The 21827-nt window shown below is 40.5% G+C and overlaps 1 protein-coding gene across 7 annotated transcripts in view; it reads right to left on the minus strand.

The window, feature by feature from the left end:
- The window catches only part of znf536 (zinc finger protein 536), a 217709-nt gene that overhangs the window by 147326 nt on the left and 48556 nt on the right, over positions 1-21827 (minus strand). For 5 of the 7 annotated variants that reach the window (XM_056749593.1, XM_056749591.1, XM_056749592.1 and 2 more), the window contains one exon: positions 18570-18603. The exons of the other annotated variants lie outside the window; for them this stretch is intronic. The gene's annotated coding sequence lies outside the window, so the exon portion shown is untranslated. The remainder of the gene's footprint in view (positions 1-18569; positions 18604-21827) is intronic. 7 annotated transcript variants of the gene reach the window in all.

Here is a 21827-nt window from a genome sequence, read left to right on the forward strand (position 1 = left end):
ACTTTATTCAAGCACAGTCTTGTTTCCCATGTACATACTGTGTACTTATCAGTGGTGGACAGTAACGAAGTAAATGTAATTCGTTACTGTACTTAAGTAGTTTTTTTGTGTATCTGTACTTTACTCAAGTACTTCAATTTTCGGAGACTTTTACTTTAACTCCAATACATTTCAAAGTCAAATATCTTACTTTTTACTCTACTACATTTTCAAAATCAGTCGTTCCTTTTTATTTATAAGTCAGTAAAAACTTAACTGGTAAAACGAGCCACCAATCACAGTTCATGGCGCGCTTTATTTTGAATTTGTTTTGTTTTGCCCTGTTGTCGCCTTGGTCACGTCATCTACTTAGCGCGAAAATACGATTAAACACATCAGATTCAGTGCAACTGTCTGCAACAACATAACATTTCGACTTCTAATATCTTTAGTGAAATCATGAAAGAAACTGAAGAATCTAACCTTGCTCAAAACCCATCGTTGAAAAGAAGAACGAGTCTTTCATTTATAAGTGCCTTCTCTGCCTGCCTCGGTCCTGTACAATTTCTTCATACAAGAATTCTCCTTCCAATAAGGGAACACATAGAGGTAAGCCATTTTAATTTCACTCATTTAAAATAAAGAGATATAAATCTAACAGTAGCTTGCAGAACAAATATAGACTGTTACGCTACTATGAACATTGTACACGTCGTCAGCCTCGTAAACTAAGCTGTTTCAGCTTATTTCATATTTGAATTTGAAACTTTTCAAGCTGAGTGCTCTGATATTGTGAAATGGGAATCAATCGAATTTAACATTTTATGTTGGAATTTAAATTAATGATATTTTGACTAGGCTGCACCGATTCAATTCACATTTATTTGTATTAGCGTTTTTCACAATACATATAGTTTCAAAGCAGCTTGAATTTGTCTACATAAATATTTTGAGTGATCTGTTATGAGAGGTGACTGTCTAAGTTATCTAAATGTACAGTTTTAAGATAATACAAACCATGCTGTTATAGCTTACATCATGTATTCATTTAAAGAAGGAAAAAATGAGCTAATTAAAGTAATTATTACAAGTTAGGAACACAATGATTATATTATAAGAAAATGTTGCATTGGTGCATGTATGATGCTAAAACAGTTGACTGTTGGAGTGGATTGCTCCTTATTAACAGGTATTGTTATTTTCTAAAGCTTCCAAAGACTGATCTAACTAAGCCTATGCTGAAAATAATATACTCTGTATATACTCTGTATTTCTTATGACATGCTAAAACAAAAGCACATAAAATATATTATATTAATTTTTTTAATAAAAATAATAGTACTTGGATACTTAAGTACATTTGAAGGCAAATACTTTTGTACTTTTACTCAAGTAAAAGTTTAAAGGCAGCACTTCTACTTTTACTTGAGTAATATTTTTCCTTGGGTATCTCTACTTTTACTCAAGTACATGGTTTGTGTACTTCGTCCACCACTGGTACTTATTACAGTAAATATAATAACTGGGTAATAACTAGGTAGTAACACTGATCCTACCCTTATGCCTTAATGAATAAGAATGTAGTTACCTTATACTACCCAGTACTTTCTTTCACTGTAAGTTCACTATAGGTACTTTAAATTAAGCGTTAGACCAAAGAGCAAATTCCCAAACCATGACCGAGTGAGTTTTGATTGTGTGCAAACACCAATGTGATACGCTGTACACTAGCAGCAAAGGGTCAAGCGTTTTTGTTTAAGAGCATCTCTTTGATGTTGAAGGACTATTTTCAGCCCTGTTGCTGTTAGCTAGGTTGGGCTGATTGGCCAGTTGGCACCCAGGACCAAAAAGTCCTAATTATGCCACTGATTATATATTTTTTTCTTTTCGATGGTGAAGAGATTTTAATTTTATCATTTGCCCTCTTCATTGTCCTCTTGCCAAAGCAGCTATAATGCGTGCTGGTTTAATACGAGTGGGGAAGAGAAAAGCGAAAAAAAAAAAAAACACAACAGCTACCATCTGCTTGCCTGTGGATTTTCTGTAATCGCTCTTTACTGATTACACTGCTGACTACATGAACCTCTTAAATAATTATCCTGCAATAAAAAATGCTAAATAATTATTATCATTAACTCCTAGCAAGACGGCTGCCACTCCAACTAATGCTGCCTAAACTGTCAGAGACAGAGCGCCTATGTGCCATGTCAATCATCGGATGGTGAAAGCACGGCACGTTTTTAGCATGTTCACATGGGGGATGAAGGTTTGATGGATAATGTCTACCTACATTACAAATTAAACTCAACAGCGTGGGCCTTTGTAGTCGAAAGCTAGACGCCGCAAATAGCGTCTTTGGGGGCCCCGCAGAAGTCTGCGCTATGTTTCTTGCTTTGTTTGCATGTTTGCCTTTTCGTAGATGTATCGAGGAAGACCACGAGACCTGCCTGACTGCGAGCGGTTGTGTGGTGCGTGTTTCTCTCTGAAGCCGAGATGGTTGTGTAGGAGTAGACGGGTTTATTGAGTTATGAGCGAACGTATTTACAGAATGGCTTTGAATGAGCCTGTGAGGGACGGCACATGTTTATGATGGATCCCGTATGACTGCCGCGAGTCACGGAGAGTTCAGACTGAAGGCAAAGCGGCTTCACAACATGTTCCGTCAGATAGTTTGACAGTCATCTAAGCAAGAGGATTTCTACATCAGATCCTTCGGCGCTACAACAAATAGTCATGCAAACACAAATACGACCTCAAAAGACTAACCTTAAATACAAAAAGCAGCTGATGCTGGCATAGCGATTCAGACCTGTCGCTTTTTTCAGGGAAACATGGTAAACAGAACTTGCTCGGTCAACATCATCCATTGTGTCGTACTCTTATACGTTGCCATCCTTTACTAGGCTTCTATTCGTATTTTATGTTTTAGCATTTTCAATTTCAGTTTCCAGAAAAGGATCTCATTGATTAGCACTTTAGCACCAAGCAATCAATTTCTACAAACTGTTCTGACCTTGCATATGGGACGATGGTCTACTCTGAATTAAAATCTAAAGAATTATTCACTTAGGAAAAGATAAGAAAGAACATGAAAGAGTGTAAGAAAGTACGTGACGAAAAACATTATTCCACAAGACGACTAAAAACCCAAAAGTACCCGATTAGAGAGAGAGAGAAAAGCAGCGTGAAGAAACTGATGTAAAACTGAAGATTGTAGGAACGCTGCATCCCACCCTGTGAGCTTGTTGGGGAAGCATCATTCCTTTTCATCTCTTTTTTTGGAGGACAGAAGATGTTTGAGTAAAACGGCAGGCAGACCCAATCAGTCGAGCCCTGATACAGACAGATAATTCACCCCTCCTGTCACATGATCCCTCATCAGTCTGGGAGATGGGGATATATCGCCAGCAGCTCCAGGAATAATGGCTGCACCTGTTTACCGTGTCACCTCTGTTTGCTAATTGTCTCCTTGAGCTACATTGGGGAAGTGAATATGTCTCCTGCTTCTGACAGGCGGGCGTTTATTTGGAAAATATCATTACTTCCTCCACGATTGTTCCTTTTTTTCCTTTTTGTCATTTTATCCTTTTCCTCTCTTTCTTTTTGTCTTCGCTGTCTATTTTCCTGCCGAAGGGGGGAGTACGTGGTAAAAGTTAAACGACTACGCCTGGATACAGATTTCACGTCCTGATTAGGCGAGGTGACAGCGCGCGGCTGAAAAGTTCACATCCACTTGTTTAGCCGAGGAGGGGCGCGTGACAGACATCTTTAATATCCTCCTCTTTTGCCTCCATCAATCCCCGTGCCAACCAGTCGTACCTGCAGCCAGGCGTATGAGAGAGGCGGCACAGGAAGAACACAGACAGGTTCACGAGAGGGGGTAGACAAGCGCCTGTAAACAAACTCATCCCGTGCAAGAGATTCAGCGACCATGCGTTTGATTTACCTGTAATTACAACTTCAGAAAGTCGAGCTGTATTCACGCAGTTAAAATGTGGCAGCTGCGAAAAAATACTGATGGATAATCAAGTCTCATTTTCTAATAAAATGCTGCTCTTTTCAGGTCCCTAGTTGCAGTATTTAAATCTTCCTCTACACTCAACTTAACAGCAGTGAGACGCTCAGAAGAAATTTTATTTCTCCGAGGCTCCTTTTTCATAGCTCATGAGTGTTCTCGGATTTGTTTCATACAGGTATCAGTTTTATTTCAAACACTCCCAAAATTTCTCACAAGCATAGCATAGACCGGGCAATCTGGTTTAGGAAGAAATTTATGAGAAGTGTTTCACATTAAAATCTTTTCATTGCAGATTTTGGTTTCTAAACAAATCTGAGAACACTTAAGAGACATTATTCGAAGCTCTCCTGAAACTCTAGAAGAGTTGGTAAGACTGCTATATTCAGGAAAAATGAAAACTGAGAAGCGGTACATGTACGCTTTAATTTGCCATCCATCTATTTTTGCTCTTAGGAGAAACAAATGAGAAATGAAAGAGATCTCAGTGATTTTCCTTTTTTATGGCTTTTATAGCTTGAAGGCTGTGGATGAGTTAAATGTAACTGAAACCTGCTTTGTTGCTCCACAATGGTTCAGGTGCAAAAAAAACACTTGCTGAGACAGACCATGAGGTCTGTATGTGGTGCAGGAGAGGAGAGCACTTTGATGATCGGGTAAAATATGATTCCTGTCCAAGGTGCCACTTTCCTGAGAACAAAACCTCCTTTCCTCCCTCATCCGCATCCTCAGCATCTGTGTCTCTGTCATCAGTGTCATTGGTGCATTTTTAGATTTACCCAAAGCAAAACAAACACTCCTCATTCCAAATGAGAATATATATGAAATATTTTGCATTTTTACAAAGTTTTCTCAAAGTTTCACTTATTATATTAGTAGTCTCTTAGAGCAAAAACCTAATCAAATTTTTATGGCCATTTCCCACCATCGGACAGACCCATAGAATCAAACTGCTGCTCGGCCTTTTCACATAAAATAAGAAACACTGCTTTTCAACGCTGAGATACGAGCTTTGAGTTTGCTGTCCTGTTCAATATTGTTTTTGTCAGTGTCATCCTTCAATAACAGCCTATTCGTCCAGGCCTACATCTAGGGTGAGCACCTGTCCCACTTTGCATTGTACCAAACATTTTCACCACTTGTCCCGCATATTGAGAAAATGTCACGCATTTTCATCACTCTATTGGTTTTTAGTTGCCACATTAAGAAACACTTTCTTTAACCCGAAACGCAAATGAGATGCTGGTTTGCGCCATTGTTTATTCAACTATTTAGCAGTGCTGTGTCAAAGCAGTCTGGTGCACACCAGTGTCCCACAAGCTCTCACAAATGCAACTTTCTTTTAAAGCCTGACTTTTATCCTATGTATGAGAAGACGGCAGTGATTTTAGTCATCAAGAGGCTGCGACATCTGTCAGTATATCGGATGGCGATCCTCCCATGTCAACTTGCTGTATAAATACTCACTAAAACACTGTAAACTGTGTGGCTTTGAAACTGTGTTAAGCCTATATAGGTTGTGGTTAAAGTATTAATATAATCATTATTTGCAAATAATGAAACGCATTATTTAACAGTAATACATTTTAAAAGAGACACTCTTTTTACTTTTTTTATTCTGTTAGTTTGACAAGATCTTCAGTGTCATAAAAGTGTGACTGATCTTGCTAAACATAAAGTCTGTTCTGTCTAACATTGAGCCTTCAGAAGTATATGTAGAAGTGCAAGACAGGCAGAAGAAGCCTAAGGTTTGATAACGTTTCCAACATTTTATTTCACAGTTTATTTTAAACCCTTTATTTGCAGCGATTAATAAAAAAATACTATCTTTATATCTCACCTTGACTGGCTGGGCCAAGTTTCTGTTCACCCAATCAGCATCAATGTAAATGTGAATGGTCAGAATTTATGCTTGGTCTGACATCAAAAGATTTTTTTCTTTCTTTAAATTATCTCAATTCCAATAAATCCTCTATATGAATTAAGTATAAAGTCTTCTGTTCTGAAAATTACAGTATGATATGACCTATTTAAGCATGACCTATTCCATGAAGGCCCACGAGAAATGCACTTGCATGCAATGACTCCATTTATTTAGCCTTTTTGTTTTGTTGTAATCATAACAGACATGCAGGCTATTACAGAATGAAAAAAATCTGACGCAAACGTACAAAGTCTTGAGCGTTACTCAATCCCGCTTTGAAAGACTCCTGCTCAGCACTAAATAAATAATCTGGACGGCATAAACTCTGTGAACTACATAACCTGACCTCCCTTTAAAGTAGCACAGAGCCATGAGAATACAGGCCTCCCAGAGAGAGAGAGAGAGAGAGAGAGAGAGAGAGAGAGAGAGAAAGAGAGAGAGAGAGAGAGAGAGAGGGCAGCAGTGTAAGGGCAGGGGCACAGATGTGGGGCTCAAAAGCAGCCCACCCCCGGAGCCTGCAAGGGGAATTCTAATCACCCTGTAGTATTTCAATAGAGTGCCAAGATGAACACACACGCTCACGTGTGTACACGCACACAAACAGATACACAGTCACACACATACTCAATGGCATGCTTGCCTTAAGTCACATTCTAAATTGGATCCCAGGAGCTTTTTCTCTACCTTGTTCACCAAAGGCATTGTGTATGTTTTGCGAGTTCTCAGCATATGCTGGGTAACCTGAGCGCTCTTTAACTCAACCACACACACACACACAAACACAAACATATTGTTTCCAGAAGTAGTAGTTGCTCTTTTCTTCCTCCTAAAGGTATTTCCCATTAGGAGCTTTATTAAGTTAAAAATACCACACATATATCTATTATGACAAACTTGAAAAAGAAGAAAAAAAACACATGAGATGAAGTCATTAAATTTGGAAAGATTAAAGAATAAAAGGGATAAGGTGAGACTGGCGGTTGGGGGTTGGGGCTGGGAGGGTTGCATGTTTATTATATTGTTTTTTTCTTCGTTTGTGTATTTTTCTGAGGGGTGACCTAAAATAAGTTCCTCTGCATTCGCTTGCAGAACACCATGATTGATGACTGACAATGATATCCCACAGTTTTGTTTTATTAAAACTTATTGTGGGATGCCAACATATTCCTCGAGCTGTTCCGCTCGGAGCTTAAACGTATTTTAACACTGATTTTCGATGCCCAACACCTGCCATCTTGAGCGGAGGTGTATCACACAGTCAAAACTTCACTGCTCAGAGCCACGGCAGAAAATCTGTGTTTCTCTCTTTTTAATTACAAAATATTTTTATGGGGGTGTGGCTTTGAGTGAATAGAACACTATGGAAGCGATTAGGATTAGGAAAGGTCCCGTCTGAGCCAGAATCAATCTCAGATCACCCACACATGAGCAGTATATTGGAGCGTGCTCGCTACCGCCAGGCCCAATCTTCAATAAACGACAACATCTTATCAGCAGAATGCCTGAATAATGCTCTACTTCCTCAAGACCGCACTAAAGAGAATTAAAGAAATGATTCTTCCAGTTACCTAATCACAATATTTGCTTTTTAAAGAACTGCTTCTCCACTCCTAGAATTTAACAGGCTGATCGTGGAACAATGCTGTCTGTCAGAGCGGCAAAACGGTAAAAGTAATAGCAAAACCAGTGAAGTGTTGACTTTACAAAGGATACGGGGAAAAACAGACACCCCACCCCCCCCCCATCACCATCTCTCTCCCTCTCTTTTCGGCTGGCAGCCGAAGTTAACATTTTCAGAGAGAATATTCCTCCCTCCAATGGTGGAGCGTAATTCATTTTCCATCTCTGTTCATTAATCATTGTTAAAATTAGTGATCCATTTCTTCCACTCTGCCATCTGCACTCAGCTTCGTTACAAACATGACACCTTCCCGCATAATAAAAGCTGACAGGCACGAGGATGCCTTTCCAAATAGCTTTCTGCATATGTGCACCTCTACAACTGATGCTGTTGTCAAGACAAAAGTAGGTTATTTAAGCTCCCCACTTTAACAACGCACGCACACAAACACTAACGTGCACACGTATGGCACACGCGTGAAATCATACCGGTGCCAGACATGTACAGCGTATAGACCAGATGTAGATGTCTACAAACAGAGCACATATTTACATTAAGGCGGAGTTATGAACAGTTACGTACGGAAGCTTGCCAAGATGCATTTATTATTTAAAAAACAATGATCTAAACTACTACTACTAATAATAATAAATAGATAAATAGCTAACAAAAAGAGGCAAACTACATTTAAACTATTTAAAGAAAAACGACCTTTCCATAACATTAAAATGATCTATCTGAGCATTCTGAGCAGTTTTGAGATATCAAGCTTCAAAGATTTTGCATTCCATTTGACTTTGTATATGAAACCTTCCCAAAAGTCCCAAAATGTGCATAACGTAAACATCACATGATGTTAATAAGTTGTCACAGAACAAGAAAATATGCAAATTTTGACAAAAATGTTATAATTCCAAGGCAACCATTTGTAAAATTATCAGATGACACTTAAAATCTGGCACAACAAAACTACAGGATGGAAAATAAAGCATTTTATACCACTATATTTCGTAAGTGCTATCTAACGTATCACCCTCACACGACTGAAAAAAAGTTTGGATAGTAGTGTTAGTCATTGCAGAACAGATCCAGTAGTAACACTCAAAGACACAACTAAATCTAGTTCTTAGTTTCCTTCTCTAACTCACTCTGTGCCATTTTTACACACATGCTCGCACAATCATAATCTTATCTGGAATGTGCTCAAATCTCACACAACAAAAGCCAAGTCATTTTCCTCATGACAGGTGAAGTTATGAAACAGCAGTCTTAAACACAGCCATCAGCACAGAGACAACAAAGAACCTGTTGTGAGTTAATGTGCTGTTTACGTCCTCTGGAGTTTTATTTCACCTTTCATTAACACATTCTCGCTCTCTTGTTGTTCGTCCACCAGTCCTTGAGAAAAAAAGGCCTTGGCCCTCAATCGCAAGCGTGTGTGTGCGTAATAGGATTCTCAATTATTGCATTCTCATTTCTCACACGAGGGAGGCAGAGCTTTGACCTTCTCTAGGAAAAATAATAATGATAATGATGATTATAATAATAATAAATATATTATATTATACATAACCCGTAATAAAAACAACATATTTTCATACACCTACTCCTTTGTTCAAGATATGCAGAGGTCAGTGGGTAAAGACACATAAGAGCTTTCTTTGCAAATGAGAGCCTATATCAAGCATGTTTGTGAATCTCTGGAGTACGTGACTGCTGACGTGTTCAAGGAATTCGGGAAGCAAATGTGTAAACATACGAGTGGACTGTGTTATTGACAAGTGACTAAGTGTGTGTGTCTGTGTGTGTTTGGTGTCTGATGGCTTAGAAGAGGAGGGTCGTGCTGATATAATGAGCAGCTTGGAGCAGATGATGCTCCAGCTCCATCCCACCAGATCCAGACCAGAAGCCTGTGTTTGCTTTCAGCAGGCCGGGGCTACGTTCTCTCCGCTCCCCCATCCATCCCAGTCGAGTCCAAGGCTTCACGCTAGGCCTCCCAGGAGCCCTTGGTCCAAACCATTAATCTATATAATGCCCCCAAGAGTGAGCTTTTTCACAGTGCCCAGAGCCAAGCCGAAACACGGGTAACGGCTACATCATTGAGTCAGCTGTTCATCCAACTGCTGTCTGCAGACGTACACACACATAGTCACAGCACACTGATAGAAAAACATTGACGCCTACAAACAAAATTTCATTATTGAAATATAAAAACTAGAAACCTTAGATTGCGTAAGATAACCATTTAAAAAATGCTGCATTTGGAGCCAGTCAGCAGACAAAGTAACGGCGACTAAATCAAGTTGACATTTACCCTTAACATGACCAGGAGAAAGCCAGAGCTTCTGCAGTTTCCTGCTAATGTGGTTTGCCCTTGACCCCAACGTGCGCACGCTACACAAAGCGCACATCTCGACACGTCTATTTACAGCGCACACGCGTTTAATTTCAGGTTCTCAGGACATGTGAATTACGGAAAAACTGATGGTGGACAGAGGCCCCGTCGGTCTGATTAGCATCATTTAAGAAAGTGCCGAGTGTCAAGAAGACGCCCGGAACTAGATGGGTGGCCTCTCCCCACACTGGAAGTCAATACCTAGTAAACTCATTTGAATTGAATGTAGAGAAAAAGCACTCCAGACTTCGGCCACTTCTCCCCCTCTTCCACACATACATTTATGTATTCCACTTTCCCTAGTTCCCTCTTCCCCTTTGTCTCTCACTAAGTGCTTTCAATGTTGGTCACCACAGACTGCCGGCAGAGGTATGCCTATACATTAAGAGGCGAACAATGTTCTTTTTCAGAGGTATGAAAATAATAGAAGGGAGAGTCGTCCCCCTCCCTCTAAATTAGATAAGCCATGCAAATGGCTTAAAATTTTGTAAAGCTTTTGAGAAAATCCTACTTATGGTAGCGAATCTGTGCCAAAAAGTTCATCTGGCCTGTAAATTTAAGCATGGATTACAAATATTCAAATCATGAGCTTACTGTTCAAATAAACATTTCCAACAGGGAGAAAAGTTGCAAGGCATACACTTTCAACATAATTCCCTGTCTGGCATCGCCTGCCCCTCACTCCTAATAAAACAAAACCTCTCCAAAAATTCAAAAGAGAGAGGGAAAGGGGGGGAAAACAAAACAAAGGAGTTAAAAGTTCGCCTTTTCATTTTTCCTCGCTCTGAATAAACACAGTTGATGAAATCTGTAATGAATGTAATTGTAACCACCTATACAATTGCAATCTGTTGGTGAAATAGTGAGAAAGAGAGAGAGGCGCACAGGCTGGGAAACAGGAACAGATAGTAGAGTTTATATTTGAAAGAAAAAAGTATGAGCGAGAGAGAGAGAGAGAGAGAGAGAGAGAGAGAGGGAGAATAAATGGCTTAGGCTGGTCAGCTGCTTGCCACATGGTAGAACTAACAAGGACTGAAGCACAATGATTCCAGCCTGGCTTGCATGTCCACCCTCCCTCTCATTTTTCCTCTCATTCTTTCTATTTCCCTCATTTATTCATCCTTAAAAACTTTGACACCGTACTTCAGCAACAAGTGTACCTGAGTCACTGTCCGCCTCATACCATGGTGGTTCTCATGACCTTGCCCCGCACACTGGATCTCACATCTATCGTTTCTCTTCTTCCATTGAGGAAGAAAAGAGGAAAGAGAAGGTCGTTTGTTTTGGTGATGACAGCCGGCGCTACCCCAGGATTAGAATAGCCCATATCATTCCAAACCAAGAGTGCCATATTAAAGTCTTCCACATTTGCGAAATTGCAAACAGATGCAACTCAAGTACCTGCAAATAATCTGCCAAGACCAATTTCAAAAGGGAGATTTCCAAATATGTGGAAGTCATTAGGACGCGCATTATTTTTGCGATGAGCAGGAGGCTGGAGCCCGTCTAGAGGCAGATGGGTGCTGCTTTTATTTAGCCAGGAAAAAAGGCCTACATGTTGTTCCACCGTAAATGAAGATATATAGCGCCAACAAAACAATTACAGCCCAAATATTGATGATTCAAAGACAACAAAAGACCGTGAAAATTCCTTTTATCATTACACCTCCTGCAATCTTTCATCTTTCCGTCTTCGTGCTTTGCTGTTCGCTTCAGATAACACGAGACACAAAGACATCTAAAGGTAACGTAAAAAGTAAAATATTAAAGGTAAAAGGTTATTTTTGTTTTATTGTGTAAAAGAAATGTTTCAGATTTCCGATTCCCAACTGCTGTTATTGCTTTCCCCTGATCTATAAGAAACAGTATGTGAAGTTTTCGGATCCTCTTGTTGACTCTCTCTCCCTCTTTATGCATCTGTCTGTTTTGTGTTTTTCAAATAGCGTTATAACTCTGCAAGCCTGTGCCGCATTCTCTAATTAAAAATGATTTTACCACCATGCACTGCGACAGACTTCATTAGGGTGTGTGTGGAACCGCCTCTCTCCTCCATTCTGTATGGGATATCCCATTCACACACACACATTTTTCTGTTTTCCTGTTTCTCAGCCTCTAGAAGTGTGTTTTCACATCAAATAAATATTAAGATGAAGTAAAAAAGTTAGATTAAACGATTAATTTAAATGTTAGCGAAGAAAACACAGTTTCAGCCTCTTGAAAGGATTGTTCAAAATCAGCCCACTTGAAACAATAAGCATTCAGTCAAATTTCTTATAATTGTAACAGTGGGAAGCATTTTAGGCTTTCCACCCACAACAAATGTTCTGTTTCGCTTGTGCGTGCGAGCGCGAACGCACCTGTGTGCGTACGCGTGAGGAAATCATGATCGAAAATGAGACGGATTATTAACTAGTGAGAAATTTCAAGAATCCAAACGTAGTTTTTATCTCCCTCTCTCCGGGTCGTCTGCATTATTCTTTTTCTGTTCTAATGTGGCTGGCAAAAATAAAAATTCTATAATTGTGTGGTACAGAACATGTGCCCTCCCACCTTCAAGATGACAGATGGATTATAAAACTTCAAAGGCGAGCATTTGGAGCACCAAGGGAGAGATGGTAGGTATTTGAACTATCATTCCTTACCCAGGAGACAAAGGCTGCCTGACATGGCGTATACATCAAGAAATAGTGCAACCACACAGACATAATCTCTCCCTCCCTCCCTCCCTCCCTCCCTGCGATACATTAAACATCCTGTTATGAGTAACTTTCAGCCAAGCACAAAAAGGCTAAGGAGGGTTTTTAAGATTAAAAACAGTTCACGGCGCACATGCTATTTAAAAGACCATCATAACTGCTATATAATGTGACAAACAAAGGCATAAACAGCAAATTATGTTGTCATCCGCAGCAAGAATTCATTGAATGTTGTATTAGTTTTTAGATTCTATTTAATGAATCGCTACACTCAGGAATGCTATAGCTAGAGGAGTATTTGCCCCCGATGAGAATCCAGCAGCCAGTGAAAGAGAGGTGCTTCCATCCTTTACTCTCATCCTCTGTCGTGCTTTAGATATGGTTGTGATCTATTAAAAAAACATGGCCATCTGTCCAACTTCCTTCAGCACAGAGCCTATGGGCAAACTACTTTTAATAATATAGAGACAAGATGTGGGAATGCCACCATGCATACATAATGAGAAGATCTAGATCCCCTGCTGCAAATCACAACTGATTCTTATCCAAATCTGCCCCTGTGTGAACTTTACTTGCTTTTGTTACGGGTATAAAAAAACACACGCTTGCAGTGCTACACAATCTAATTTGTTGTGCGGCCGCCGACTCGACTCAGCTTAAGGGATTCAGCTGTAGACAGCATGAGCGCTCAATTGTTGGACTGTATGTTCCTACTTTTATTTTCTTGGTGTTTTTATTGGCTTTAAGTCTAACAATTAAACTACATTTTTTGACAAAGTAAAAAAAAAAAATTGAGAATCCAGACGCATGCCATTGAAGCCTTCACATTTATTAATCCTCGATTTACGAAGCGTTAAGAGACTTTGTGGCCTTCGACCTTTACGATAACCCCTCTTCTTGATCCGGGAGTTTTTGGATGTTTCTGTCTGCATGTATGTGTGTGGGATTTGCAGTGAGCCGTATATTAACGCCTTTCCTCCAAGTGGTCACCTTTTCAACGTCCATCAGGATTTTCTTTTAATCCCATTGGATCATCCTATCAGTGCTTAAAGCATGTTTATGTGTAATGGAATCCATCTTCCTCGATCCATCTCTACTACCTCCTGCTTTTCTACCTCTCTTTTTTCCACTTTTAAAATGTATATTTGATATAAGTTTAATTAAAATAATTACATCTTTTTTTATTTTACTAAATTACTAGTTATCGATCAGTATATCTTTTTCATTGCGTGATACTATCTAACAAGTGTATTAATTCATTTTTTGATATATTTTTAGCTGCAATGTTTAAAACTTTTGTCACTTTAAAAAAACATTAAATAATTCATGTATTTATCTTTCCATGAGTTAAAGTCAAACTGTGTCAAAACTGATCCGTGAAATTATACATGACAGCTCAAATAAAAAATCATTCTTACAAGTTTACTGTTAGAAATTAAAAGCCAGTTCTAAACATTTTCTATGTTCTTGCTCCAGAAACTAATTTTTGTTGATTTTTTTGTACTCCAAAACATTTCTGATTTCAGTATTTCAGCGAAAATTGTTATTATTGGCTGTTAGTTAGTATTTGAAAAGGTTCCTGTTAGTTGCTGATAATCTTAAATAGACATATATATAACTAATTACAACAAATAAATCCACATTTGTGTTTTGTGACACCACCCCAGAAAAAAGTATGATCTTTTAAAATTGTCTGTTTTGCAGCTCTTGAACACCTGGTCTATCCCTTCACACAACCCTCATCCTAGGCTTGGAGGTGTGGGGTTCCTCCCCCTTCTTCATAACTAACTGACTGCACCGTTTGATTAAAAGCGCATTTGGATGGTAGAGAAAGAAAACCCGGCCGTCCTCCATAATTAAGATCAATTCCGAGATTACACACAACAACAAAAGTGAGGAAAAGGGAATCCTACGGCCAAGACAAGTTGATGAAATACTGGGGCAGGAGACGGGCAAACCCCTCTTGTGCCTTGATCAAAGGTGCAGCCGAGGAAAGAAGGACCCCCATTGCTACCACTGCACACAGACAGAGAAAGCAAACACTTCTTCATACGGCTTGTGCTCCACATATCAGGTAATATGTTCAGCGTGCAGTGACAGAAGTCATTTCACACATGTACACACAAACGCACACATAGCAATTTCGCAATAAATCCCAGAATTAGAGGAAAAGAAATAACAAAGTCCTCCCAAATAAAGGCGCTAACACATAGACACATACCACGGAATCAAACAAACATTTTCGTATGCAATAACGCAAATGCACACACTCCATTTTAGAGTAACAATGCTGCAGGTGCTGTGCAAGTCTAATGAAGACAAATAAACGTGCGGGAGTGCCTAGAAGTCACATAATAACAAATAAAGATCAATACTTCTCAGAGGAGAATTATTAGCCAGCTTTGTGAGTTTTAGCCAAAAGCCTCTGGGTGTGATTTGTTCTGTCTCACTCATAACTTCCCTTTCTCACAGCAGACACAGAACCCCACATCACATTTCTCTTTCTCTCGACTGCTGCGGTTAGGGCGCTCACTGAGGCGTTGCGAGTTAAGTGGCCAGCCCGGAGGGAGCGCAGAGCTACGCTGTGGCCCACCTGGGCCTTGATCCCGAGACCCCCTGTGGTCAGAGGTCCATCTCCTTAACCGTTCCTCAGCAATGCTTCGCATTACCGCGGCCGTCCTCAGCCTCCGAACCCAGCGCGGGAGGCCATTAATATAATCACAGGGATGTAGCGTACGGCGGAGAGAGCCCCGAGGCTACGGCAATCAGCGGGGCTGAGTGAGGGGAGAGAGAGGAAGAAAAATATATAAACGGAGGGAAAATCTCCCAAAGCTTCCCCGTTCAGCTCGCGCTGAAACAGGATCGCGTCGGATCATCATTCCTGGAGACGCAGGACGAGAGGGGGGCTGAGGTTTGTACTTTAAAGGGGACCTCCCACGACGGAGAGCGTCTGGGGGAGGGTGGTGGGTTTAAGACTCATGAATCTTCTCTGCCCAACCTTAAGCCTCTCTAGTTAGTTGATCTAACGATGACTGGTCACAGTACCATCATCATGCAAATTTAAACAGAGATGATCTTTTAGCCGCATGATGAGGGGGCCACACATACAGCGGAAAGTGTAGATGATCAACACGAAAACATATCACCGCCGGCTCCAATACTCCAATACACCAATATTCATGGTGTTCTAAATACAGTAGCTTCATAAAATTAATTCCTTAATCATTTTAGCAAAATCCAAAATACCAAAACCTTGTAAATACCATTCTTATAGAAAAAAATCGAAATCATTAATGTTATGTTTACATGTTAGAAAATCAAAGACATTTAATCTACACTGTTTACGGAACATCTACTCTTTAAAAAGCATGAAACAACTCATACCGATTTTTTTTAATGAAATGTACAGGTAGGCAGAGAACAAATACACTCTGCTCTCCACAATGTTATATAATTTCAAACGTATTTCCGTATGTGCCCAGTAACAGAGATGCTAGCTAAAACGGCACCTCTTTTATGAGTTCACTTGACCTTGGGAAGCTGAGAAGGATGTTGGCTGTTAATCTGACACAACGAAGTCATGCATAAAAACTTGCAGAAGTGTAACTGAACTCTGAGCTGTCCTCTCCGAGCACGCTTTCCGTTTCCCCCCCTCTAAACTTCCACCCTCCAGTCGTGTGGGTTTGGAGTGGATTGGATTGTCCACATTACCGCAGGCTGATCTATACTGACAGCCTTATTTACAAAATCGCGGGGAAGAGTAACAAGGCAAGTTACCCCACACTCTCTCCTTCACTCACTTAACTTCGCTTTCTCCCAATTACAACGATTGGCATGGACGCCATAACAAAGGAGATGAAACAGGCAACTTAAGAGACAGACAACAACACTTCGTGATCAAGACTGAAAAAAGGGAGCAGGCGAGAGAACAAAAACAATAACAGACAAGAAAGGGGGAGAGGGAAAAAAAGCTGATTTGTGAAAATCGGCAGAGATTGTGGGAGATGTGTTATGGGTACGCGTAGGCAGGAGGGGAGAAAACACATCTTAAGACTTTAAAGGTGTGTAAAGTAAGCTGAGCATCGGGGGAATTCTCTCTGAGAGGGCCTTTAAATTTCACCTCTGTATTAATGCAGATAAATAAAGGCAAATTCCCTAAAGTAAATACTGTTTAACTCTCACCTTCAGGAAGAGTTAGTTAAAGTGCTCGTCACAGGACTGACAGTCCTCTACGAACAAAGTAATCAGGAAATACATAGCGACTTAAAATATATAAACAGTTATGTATTATTATACATAAAATAAATATGATAGATTTTAATATAATTTACATTTTAACAATGCTGACATAAAAAGATGTGACTGTGCAGCAAGACTTTTTCTTGTAAATAACTTAAAATGTAAGCAATTAACAGATGTGTCTCCTATTACTTCAGAAATAAGCTCTTCAGAGGCCCGAATTTTGGCCAACATCTTTAGCTTGCGGATTGGCCCATTGAGACAAAAATCTGCAAATATAGCACACATATACAGTACATGGATCCTTAATATTTGTTCTGAAAACTTCCAGTCAGGTCTGGTTACTCATATGACACTGAGGTCTGAAGACTGGCTGGTGCTGACGAGGGTAGAAGGATGGTGAGGTGTTGGGTGGACAGACACAGAGGTTCATGTGTTCAAAGCTCGATATGCTCATTAGCATTCAGACCAATTTATTTGCTTTAAGGTTGCCGGAAAAACAGTACAACACTAAAAGTGCCTTAGGAGAGGAGAGGGAAAATTATGTTTAAAGGTTGAAGGCTGCATGGTATTTAAAGTTGCTCAATATTTGCAGATACATTTTAGTACAAGATTCTTGGTCATTTTTAGAATTACCAAAGACGGTAAAATTCCACATTTAATGCTAAAACAGTGGTTCTCAAACCTTTCGTGGTAAGACCCCCTAGGGTGAAGGGTGCTTCGTTTTGCGCCCGCCAAAATAAAGCTAGACCAAAAACATATTCAGCTATACAATGCCGGATCATAAATTATTTTAGTTGATGGTCTTATTTTCTGATTTTTAGTGGCATAAAATGTATGATCAATTCTTCATCTTTCATAAAATGCCAGGAAATCGGTGGGCCCCATGCATCTATCTTGGGGCCCCCAGTTTGAGAACCACTATGCTAAAATAATCATCTTGATCAATCAAAAGTCGTTCAGTTTCTGTGCTTAAATAATTCACTAAAGATATTTTGTTTTATACATTTGATATGAATTTGCTTTTATATTCCATTAATACATATTCAATATTAATTCCATTCTATTTAAACAAATTGTTATGTTTAGGTCAGATATCGGGAGATATGGGGCCGATGTGACCACGATTCAGTTCAAAGTATCGGGACAGACGTGCAGAGGCATTAAAGAGCTTTGCAAACAGGCGGTCATGTCCCTGACTGATATCAAGCGGCAGTTATCAGCACTGCCACACACAGATCTCTCGCAGCCTGTTCAAGAGCACGGCGCAGATATGTTAAGTACATCACCCTCTCTCTCTTTCAACATCTCTATCTTTTTCGCTCTCTCCCTTTATCCCAGTGCCAGTGGCTCTCTCTTTCTCCTCCGTATGCCATCTCTCTCTCCCTCTCTCTCTCTGGTTAGGAGCTGCTAATTCACAGGGTCTGATCTGTCTGTAAGGCTGGAGACGCCAATGCTATCATTATCAGCCAATTCAGCCAGCCGTTAAATGGAGGAATCAGGAGACATTTGCTCTCCTCCACTATCGCAATGACATCATTACCGGGAGAATCAACAGCACAAGCACTATGACCGCGTGTAAGTGTGTGTGTGTACGAACATGTATGCATACACCGATGTGTGCTTGCATGTGTGTTTGTTAAACATAAAAGGGTAGTTTTCAGGGGAAATTATGGGGAGTAAAAATAACACAAGCCTACCTGTGAGATACCAGGGACCGGGGCACACTGTCAGCTGAAAGTTCCCAAGTGGAGAGCGTGAAGAAAGAGAGAGAAAAAAAGAGAGTGAGTGAGAGTCGTTTGCACATACAGGGTAAATGGCAGCTCGCCGCTAGCTGTGGCACTTTTTTCCCGCGCCCTCCCTCCCCGTTTTTCCCCTCTTTTTCGGTCTCCCCTTGCCGCCCCTCTCGAACATTGCGCTAATAGCCACCTGTGAACCGCGCAGCCATATGATCCACTCCCAGGCCTCTGGAGTGGAGTCACCTCTGTGTTTTCGGCCCCCTCCTCCAATGATAAATCATCATCGTTTAGCTAATATCCGTTTTTAACCTCTCTCCCTGATTAACAACACTCTTCCCCCCTGGATACGAACCGCTACTGCTACAGCGCGGCTAAACAGCTTGCCTCTTCTCTCTCTCCTAATTTCACTTTTTCTTTCAATCCCTTTTCCCCAACACTTTCCCCAACACAGGTCCTTCAAAGATAGGACGAATAACATTTCATTAACCATGACAGTCACGTCTGTTTGAAAGGGTCACTATCAGCATTTTAACCTTCGTCTGCTCAAGAACAGGAAAAAAGACGCATGCATTTTAATTAACCAATAAAAAAACAATCCTGAGTCCCGAATAAGAGAGGGAATAAAAACAGATGTTATGGATTATAAAGTGTCTGTTCCCGAAAAAACGCGTAAATAAACCCCCGTAAAATCACTGTGGCGATTATGCACACAGACACAACACAACACACAAATACACCAAAGCTTAATGTGTACCTACGGTAAACACTAACAAGGCATTAAGACACCCTTGTATAAGTACACACACATAGAGAACAAATTATGGAGAGAAAAAGGCTTGTGTCGTGTTTAATATGGGCACCCCTAGTGGAGGAGGGACAGGAGAAATATAGTCGCCGCATATCTGACTGCCCGTGATTAGGAATTGTCAAAATATTTGCGGTGGAGGAATTCCGACATGTGAGCGGCACGGGCTCCCCTACAAAGGACCCATCTTCTCTGAGTAACAAGTGAAGGGAATGAATGTCGACAGAGAAGCTAAAATCCCTCAGGCTAAAGAAATCCAGCTATTGTAATAATAACCCCCGAGACCTGGCTGAGTATGTACAGCTTTCAGAGGTACTTCTCATCCTATTTGTAGCCCCGGCAGTGATGTATGTGCGTAAGAAACACAGCTCGTAGGTCACTACTCATACACTCCCTTAAACAGACTCTTTAATCTCTGTGCTCTTTTTATTTTATTTTTTTGTAGGCAAGTCCAACCTTCTACTACAAATACTCGCTGGGGTTTGCCTATAATACTATAATGTATTTTTTCATCTCTCTCCTCATTTTTTCCCTTTTTTGTTCCACAAGGCAAGTTTCATTAAAGATCCAATTATGCAAATCAGGTCCTGAAGAGCCAGTTGAATATGCAGTATAATAGTGTACCGTAATAGTTCAACACAATATACTGCATCTGAGGCAGATTTACGAGGCAACATAACTGCTACGCCTCCGTCCTTTGGAGAAAACCTCTTGATCATAATTAAAGGTGCAGGGTCCCCTCTTTACTTCTCACTGGCGTCCATTTTAACTGGGCCGCCCTCTAGGGGACCGCTGTCCCCTGCGTTCGGGGACGCATCCGTCGGGGTCACGACCTGGAAACAGTTCAAGGATAGGCGTTGTTAAACTCCCTCAATTATCTGGGGACATCTTGTAACGGAGATGCCCTCCGATCCACGCAGACCACCCAGTCACCAGAGGTATCCGCCACTATTTTTGGTGTCTGCATGTGCAGGGCTGAAAATATTTACCGGTATTTTAAGAGCTCGGATTAGAATGCAAAACAGCATAATAGCATGTGCTTAAGGCCAATGATTGACAGGAAGTTGCCTGTTTGCATAAAGCCCCTGTCTAGAAGATGACATGGCTGTAATTTTGTGCTTCTCGCTAAATAAATAAAAAGCCGGCATGTCACAAAGTGCCTTAAAGGCAACAAGAATTTGGTTAGTTTGACAAATAAAGTTGATTCAATAAAATTACAATTAAAACTATTATTGCACTTATGAGAAAAAAACTGATAACAAACATATGGAATGGGGTGTGGTCGGATGGGGAAAAGGGTAAAGCCATAGTCGAAGGCTGATCGTGTCTCCCAAGGCTGTGTAAACCTGCCCTGATTCGACACTCTTCATAATGACCACATATGCCACAGTCTGTCTATACACTGTCATCCCTATGTACTCAGCAGAGAAATGAGAAAACGAGAGCAATAGAGAGGAGTGTGTGTGTGTGGCGTTGGGGCTGAATTTTGTCCACCCATTCTCTCTCCCAGAGGAGAGAATTATGAGAAGCGAGAAAAAAACTTAGTAGGACACAAAACATCTGCACACATCTGTTCAGCTCTGTCATTCGTGCACAGGCTAACTTTAACTGTAACGTACGCTTATTTCCCATTGCTCAATATTTCTCGCAGCACCATTAATCTATCTATATATTTTCCCCGTGGAAAGTGCCTCGGGGTGGAATAGAGCAAGCTGTATAACCAAAGACCCTCTCACTCTCTCTCTCGCTCTCTCTCTAGACAGACAGACGCTCCTTATGGTGGCACCCTGGCATGAGGCAGTGGAGACAAGATCATCCGTCACCACCTCATCTGTCAGGGCACTCTTTATTCTTAGATCACACACTGACTGACGTCTGTGATTAGCCCGCTCAAAACCTTCCACTCCTCTACCCCCTCTTTCCCCTTTCTCCCTCCTTCTTTCCAACAACTCCGAAAAGCCTTAGAAATCATCACTCATTTATAAGTGACATGTGCATAACGAAATGTCCTTATTCCACTATAATTATTTGTTAAATACAAAAGTTGACATCTGTCAGTAACTGAACATTCCCATTTATATTACGTAAAGTGACATGCTGAACTGTGTCTTCGGCTGTACACGGCAGATATTGAATGACAGGGAATTATGCGCTTAATCAATTGGATAGGACAGGCATTGGAGTAATGTGAGGCACTCCTTTTCTAAATGTACTTTCAGAGATTCTAGAGCAGCCGGTATAAGACCCCACCCAGAGCTTTACACGGCGATCACAAACATGAGTTTGGAAACAATACTGTTCACAAAAAAGGAAAAAAAAAATTCCTCTGCTTCAAAAAAAAAAGATTTTGTAACGATTTTAAATATCACTACCAAAGAAACATTGCACACTTAAGTTAACTTTCTGTATCAAGG

The sequence above is a fragment of the Triplophysa dalaica genome, chromosome 1 (genome assembly GCF_015846415.1).
Source record: "Triplophysa dalaica isolate WHDGS20190420 chromosome 1, ASM1584641v1, whole genome shotgun sequence".
NCBI lineage: Eukaryota > Metazoa > Chordata > Actinopteri > Cypriniformes > Nemacheilidae > Triplophysa > Triplophysa dalaica.